The following is a 7,452-nucleotide window of genomic DNA, read 5'->3' on the forward strand; positions in this document are numbered from 1 at the left end:
TTGATATGCATAGCATGCTTGTTTGTGAGTGCCTTTAGGGATAATCGAAGCACTGAGCTTGAGATATTGAGACTGATCACCTTAATATAGATTGTTTTGTGTGAAAGGAAAACCCGAATGGCAACTCGCGGATGAGGTCAATCACGTAAATGGAGAGATAGTGAGAATGATTAACCTAGCCTATGCGTTACGAGCTCAGCATGTTCCGGAAAAGTCTGTTCGTGGATTATGCAGAATATCAGTTGATTGGTGAGGCTCAACACTGGAGGCAGGGGAAGTACTGAAGGATACTTTTGTGGTTTTTAATTATGATTTTCAATTTCTAACTGGTATGGTTTTGAGCTATGTTGAAAAAGTTTTAAAAGCTAAAAATGATTTTGAAATTTGGTTTGGAACTTTGGTTTAAATGATTTGGTTTTGAAAGTTGGTCGGAACTCTTGGTTTAAATGACATGGTTTAAAAGAAAACTGAGTTCTCTGATTCTGTTCATTTGTGAATTTGGTTTCCAATTTATCCTATCGACAGGGATTCAAATTGAAAAGTTTTTATTTAAGAAAATCGTGATTTAAAGTAATCGATTTTCGAGTAAATGATTTTTGACTCTTTTGACAAAGTTTTAACAATAAACTGATTTAGAATGAACTTGTTTTGAAGGTTTTGGGAAAATGTTACAAAAGCAGTATCTGATTTTAAAGAAAAATTTTGGATTCTTAATGACGATAATCAGAGTGACACAGCGGAAGGCGAGAGGGGACATCGACACAGTGGAACGCTTCGAGGAGGATATATCGCGTAATTCAAATTTTCGAGGGCGAAAATTTTATTATGAGGGGAGAATATAAGAACCGGAGTTTTTCACGTAAAATCGTTTTAATAAAATAATAACTTTTAAGTGCCTAGAGTAGATTCAAAATTTAGAAGTTTTAATTTGAAAATATAAAGGTGAAATTTAATTTCAATGAATTTTTCTGAGTTAGAAAATGTACCTTTCTCGAAAAGTTTTTGTAAAAATGCGTACTGGCACTTAAGCTAGCAGTACCAGCTCTAGTCTATCCAGTATCACGTGTTTTAGAAAATAAGATTTTGAAAATCGATTTATTGTTTTGAAAGGATAAAAATAATTTAGAATTGAAAATCGGGCACTAATCTTAAAGGTTTTGGCCCAAAGTGGGCCAAACGGACCAAAAACGCTAACGGGTTAGATCAGGCCCAAGGCCCAACATATATATGCTCATTAAATGAGCATTTCAGCTTATTTTCACCCAAAAATAAGAAAGGGGCGCTGGTAAGGGGAAGAGAGGAGAAGAGGGGTTTCACTATTCACCTCCTCCTTCAAAGCTCCATAACTTTTGATCCGGAGTTCTAATTGACGAGCCATTTGTGACCACGCGAAGCTCTCATCGAGCTCTTCATTTATGTCTAAGAAAATCTGGTAAAAACTCAAAGCTCAAGCTTTAGTTTTAAGCCCTATATTTCTGCAATTTTGGGTTAGAGTTTCTGAGTAGATTTTGTGATTTTGCTTGTTTAGGTGATCTCTAGTAGTGGGTAGTTGTCGGCTTTGTCCCAATCACCGTTGGATAAAGTAAGGAACCTCTATATCCTTGTAGTTTAGTGTAGTGTGAGCTTTAGTTGTTAATGCATGGTTATGTTGTATGTATGAAGCTTGTTTTTGGAGTTGGTTGTGGCTTTTGGTTTGGCTTTGGTGGTTTGGAGCTTGATGGAAGCTTGTTGGAGCCAAGCTTTTGGTGTTTGCGCATATTAAGAATCGGCCAAGGTATGGTTTCGGTTTTCTTTATGTAATATGTAATGTTTCTGGAAACTTAGGCTAGTTGACCTTAAGATAGGATTGAATTAAATGTATATGTTAATTGAATGTGAATTGTGTTTTAGTGATTGATATGATAGTGTATGGAGTGTATATGGTTGAGGAGTGACATTATATGTTGATGGTTGTTGATGTTGAGAAATTTGATGATGAATGTTGAGATTTGTTATGGTTGTTGAGAGTTGTTGGCTTGGTTGGTGATTATTAATGATGATTAATGGGAATGTTCTTGGGGAATGAGGAGAATTTTGAGTTTTTATGATGATTTAGATGTTGTTGAATAATGATTATGATGTGTGATGATATATGTTGATGATTAATTTAGAGTTTTGAATCTTGTGGTAAATGTTGATATTGAATGTTGGTTGAGGAATTTGGATGTGATATTAGGTTGAATTTAGCATTAATTGAGGTGGGGATTGAATGGTTTGGATGATTGAATAGTTGATATGATTGAGAAATGTTTGGTATGGATTCATGAGTGAATTTGGTATTGTGTTGAGCAGGTTTCATTTGGTTTTAAGTTGAGAGTTGGTTAAAATTGATGTTTTGAGGTTTTGGTAAAAACTAGTTTTTGGTGAACTTTGACGGTCATAACTTATGCCCCAGTTTTCAAAATTTGTTGAAATTTTATTTAGAATTAAAGTTCATTGAAAGATCTTCAAATTGATAGAAAGTTTGTAAAATTTGGATTTTTGTAGAAGAAGTTATGATCATTCAAAGTTTGGTGTCAAAATCTAAAATTCTGCAATGTTGCAGAATTTTATGATTTCTGGTTTGTTTGTGCACGCACAGCCTTGTGCGCACGCACAGCCTTGTGCTTACGCACACGAAGGGGAAAGCTTTCTGTTAAGAGCGCTAGCACAACTTGTGCCCACACATAACCAATGAAGTTTTACAACCTGTGCGCACGCACAAGTTGGAAGGTGCACTCTGTTGAGGGCGTTCGCACGCCTTGTGCGAGCAAACATAGTTTGGAAAATTTTGCACTTGTACTTACGTATACCTCTATGCGTACGCAATCTTTTTAAAATCTCCTTGGGCGTGCGCACGCACACCCCTGTGCGTACGCACATGCCCTGTTTTCAACCAAAATCTTGTTTTTAACTGTTTCACCTTTCCAACAAGCTTGTAAACTTCTGTGGCACCTATTTAAGACTCTTTGGCTTACTTTCGGGTATCAGAACATGGGAAAGGTCCTAGGAGATTTAATTTGGGTTTTACTTTAAAAAGTTAGAGAACGGAGGTTTAGGTTTCTGGTGTACTGAGGATGAGTTTGGTTGAGAGAGAAGGAAGAGTAGTGAACTTGGTGATTATTGACAATGAGTTAAGAAACTAATGAACTAATGAGTTCAGAAAGGAATTTAGAACTGATGACGGTTATTATGAGCTTGATGGATATTGAAGGAAAGTGTGCCAGGCACTATATCCTTGGAATGTTGAGAATTGATAATTGAAAGTGATTTGAGATGAGAAATGGTGATGAATGGTGATGATTTGAGGTCGATGGACGTGTTGGATTATATGAGAGTGTGCAGGGCCTATATCCCTAACGTAGCATATTTTTCTGCTGCATGAGCAGATGTTGTTGAGAGTGTGAAGGGCCTATATCCCTGGCGTAGCAGATTTCTCTACTGCATGAGCTGATGTTGTTGAGAGTGTGCAAGGCCTATATCCCTGGCGTAGCAGATTTCTCTGCTGCATGAGTAGTTGTTGTTATTTCCTTCTCTGCTGTATGAAGTGTGTGAGGCCTATATCCCTGGCGTAGTAGACTCCCTACTACATGAGTGTGCAGGACACTATATCTCTGGCGTAGCAAATTCGCTGCTGCATGAGTGTGCAGGGCACTATATCCCTGACATGGCAGAAAAGGCTACATCTGGGAGGATGTGTCAGGTTGGCATTTACGGACCGACAAGTGATATCACGAGCCAATAGGATAGGTATTCATCATATACATCTTTTATATACTCGTTCCATACTTTGTTGTTATTTTTCAGATACAGGTCGTAATTCACCTCGATGAAATTGCGGACATGGTGGCAGAGTGAAGTATGGTTTCTTCGCGGGTTATTTCTGTTTTATTTTGTTGTAGTATTTTCTCTCACCCTTTTGTTTTAGACCTTATGGCCTTAGAGGCTTACTTGAGAGATAAGTTGTATAAGCTGTTTTAACTCCAAAAACTCTGTATTTTTCTATTTATAACTAGTCGGCCTAAACTCCACAGGCAATGGCTAGCCTCCTTTAGAATTGGAAACCGGGTACTAATATTAAAGGTTTTGGCCCAAAGTGGGCCAAATGGACCAAAAATGCTAACGGGTTGGACCAGGCCCAAGTCCCAACATATATATGCTCATTAAATGAGCATTTCAGCTCATTTTCACCCAAAAATAAGAAAGGGGCGCTGGTAAGGGGAAGAGAGGAGAAGAGGGGTTTCCCTTTTCACCTCCTCCTTCAAAGCTCCATAACTTTTGATCCGAAGATCTAATTGACGAGCTGTTTGCGGCCATGCGAAGCTCTTGTCAAGCTCTTCATTTCTATCTAAGATAATCTGGTAAAAACTCAAAGCTCAAGCTCCAGTTTCCAGCCCTATATTTCTACATTTTTTGGTTAGAGTTTTTGAGTAGATTTTGTGATTTTGCTTATTTATGTGATCTCTAGTAGTGGGTAGTTGTCGAGCTTTGTCCCAATCACCATTGGATAAGGTAAGGAACCTCTATATCCTTGTGGTTTAGTGTAGTGTGAGCTTGAGTTGTTAATGCATGGTTATGTTGTATGTATGAAGCTTGTTTTTTGAGTTGGTTGTGGCTTTGGTGGTTTAGAGCTTGATGGAAGCTTGTTGGAGCCAAGCTTTTGGTGTTTGTGCATATTCAGAATCGACAAGGTATGGTTTCGATTTCCTTTATGTAATATGTAATGTTTCTGAAAACTTAGGCTAGTTGACCTTAAGATAGGATTGAATTGAATGTATTTGTTAATTGAATGTGAATTGTGTCTTAGTGATTGATATGATAGTGTATGGAGTGTATATGGTTGAGGAGTGATATTATATGTTGATGGTTGTTGATGTTGAGAAATTTGATGATGAATGTTGAGATTTGTTATGGTTGTTGAGAGTTGTTGGCATGGTTGGTGATTATTAATGATGATTAATGGGAATGTTATTGGGGAATGAGGAGAATTATGAGTCTTTACGATGATTTAGATGTTGTTGAATAATGATTATGATGTGTGATGATATATGTTGATGATTAATTTGGGATTTTGAATCTTGTGGTTAATGTTGATATTGAATGGTGGTTTAGGAATTTGGATGTGATATTAGGTTGAATTTAGAGTTAATTGAGGTAGGGATTGAATGGTTTAGATGATTGAATAGTTGATATGGTTGAGAAATGTTTGGTATAGATTCATGAGTGAATTTGGTATTGTGTTGAGCAGGTTTGATTTGGTTTTGAGTTGAGAGTTGGTTAAAATTGAGGTTTTGGTAAAAACTGGTTTTTGGTGAACTTTGACGAGTCATAACTTATACCTCAGTTTTCAAATTTTGTTAAAATTTTGTTTAGAATTAAAGTTCATTGAAAGATCTTCAAATTGACATAAAATTTGTAAAATTTGGATTTTTGTAGAGGAAGTTATGATCATTCAAAGTTTGGTGGCAAAATCTGAAATTCTACAATGTTGCAGAATTTTATGATTTCTGATTTGTGTGCGTACGCACACTCCTGTGATTTTTTGAACCTGTGCGCACGCACAGCCTTGTGCGTAAGCACACACAGGGGAAAGCCTTCTGTTGAGAACGCTAGCAGCACCTGTGCACACACATAACCAACGAAGTTTTACAACCTGTGTGCACGCACAGCCCTGTGCGCACGCACATGTTGGAAGGTGCACTCTGTTGAGGGCGTTCGCACGCCTTGTGCGAGCGAGCAGAGTTTGAAAAATTTTGCACTTGTGTGTACGCACACCTCTATGCGTACGCACACTTTTTAAAATCTCCTTGGGCGTGCGCACGCACACCCCTGTGCGTACGCACATGCCCTATTTTCAACCAAAATCTTGTTTTTAACTGTTTCACCTTCCCAACAAGCTTGTAAATTTCTGTGACACCTATTTAAGACTCTTTAGCTTATTTTCGGGTATCAGAATATGGGAAAGGTCCTAGGAGATTTAATTTGGGTTTTACTTTGAAAAGTTAGAGAATGAAGGTTTAGGTTTCTAGTGTACTGAGGATGAGTTTAGTTGAGAGAGAAGGAAGAGTAGTGAACTTGGTGATTATTGACAATGAGTTAAGAAACTGATGAACTAATGAATTCGGAAAGGAATTAAGAACTAATGATGGTTATTATGAGCTTGATGGATATTGAAGGAAAGCGTGTCAGGTACTATATCCTTGGAATGTTGAGAACTGATAATTGAAAGTTATTTGAGATGAGAAATGGTGATGTCTAGTGATGATTTGAGGTCGATGGACGTGTTGGATTATATAAGAGTGTGCATGGCCTATATCCCTAGCGTAGCAGATTTCTCTGCTACATGAGCAGATGTTGTTGAGAGTGTGCAGGGCCTATATCCCCGGCGTAGCAGATTTCTCTACTGCATGAGCAGATGTTGTTGAGAGTGTGCAGGGCCAATATCCCTGGCACAGCAGATTTCTCTGCTGCATGAGTAGTTGTTGTTATTTCCTTCTCTACTGCGTGAAGTGTGCAGGGCCTATATCCGTGGCATAGTAGACTCCCTACTACATGAGTGTGCAGGACACTATATCTCTGGCGTAGCAAATTCGCTGCTGCATGAGTGTGCAGGGCACTATATCCCTGGCGTGGCAGAAAAGGCTACATCCGGGAGGATGTATCAGGTTGGCATTTACGGACCGACAAGTGATATCACGAGCCAATAGGACAGGCATTCATCATATGCATCTTTTATGTGCTTGTTTGCTTTGATTACTTGAGTTTGCCTAATTGTATAATATGCCTACTTGCTTCTTGAATTAATTGTGATATATAATTATTACCTGTATATTACTTATTTGTATTAATTGTAATTGTCTGGTGCTGAGGAGGTTAGGTTGGCGGTGGCGATGGGATCGCACGGAGGTTAGGTTGGCAAAGGCTGTGGGATACAGCGGTGTGATTAGTATTAGTTAGAATTCCCCCTAAGTTTAGATAACCCGGTTATGGTTTAAGTTCTCTATTTATTTATTTTATTCTAAGCTTGAATATCCGTATGTGATGTGAAGTTCTAGGATTGCCTTCGGCATCCCGGAGCCTTACATCTTACATTATTGGGCACTGTTACCATACTGAGAACCTCCGATTCTCGTTCCATACTTTGTTGTTGTTTTTCAGATACAGGTTGTAATTCACCTCGATGAAATTGCGGACATGGTGGCAGAGCGGAGTATGATTTCTTCGCGGGTTATTTTTGTTTTATTTTGTTGTAGTATTTTCTCTCACTCTTTTGTTTTAGACCTTATGGCCTTAGAGGCTTACTTGTGAGATAAGTTGTATAAGCTGTTTTAACTCCAAAAACTCTGTATTTTTCTATTTATAACTAGTCGGCCTAAACTCCGCAGGCAGTGGCTAGCCTCCTTTTGTATAGTATATATATATATATATATATAT

The sequence above is a fragment of the Arachis ipaensis genome, chromosome B03 (assembly GCF_000816755.2).
Source record: "Arachis ipaensis cultivar K30076 chromosome B03, Araip1.1, whole genome shotgun sequence".
Taxonomy (NCBI): Eukaryota; Viridiplantae; Streptophyta; class Magnoliopsida; order Fabales; family Fabaceae; genus Arachis; species Arachis ipaensis.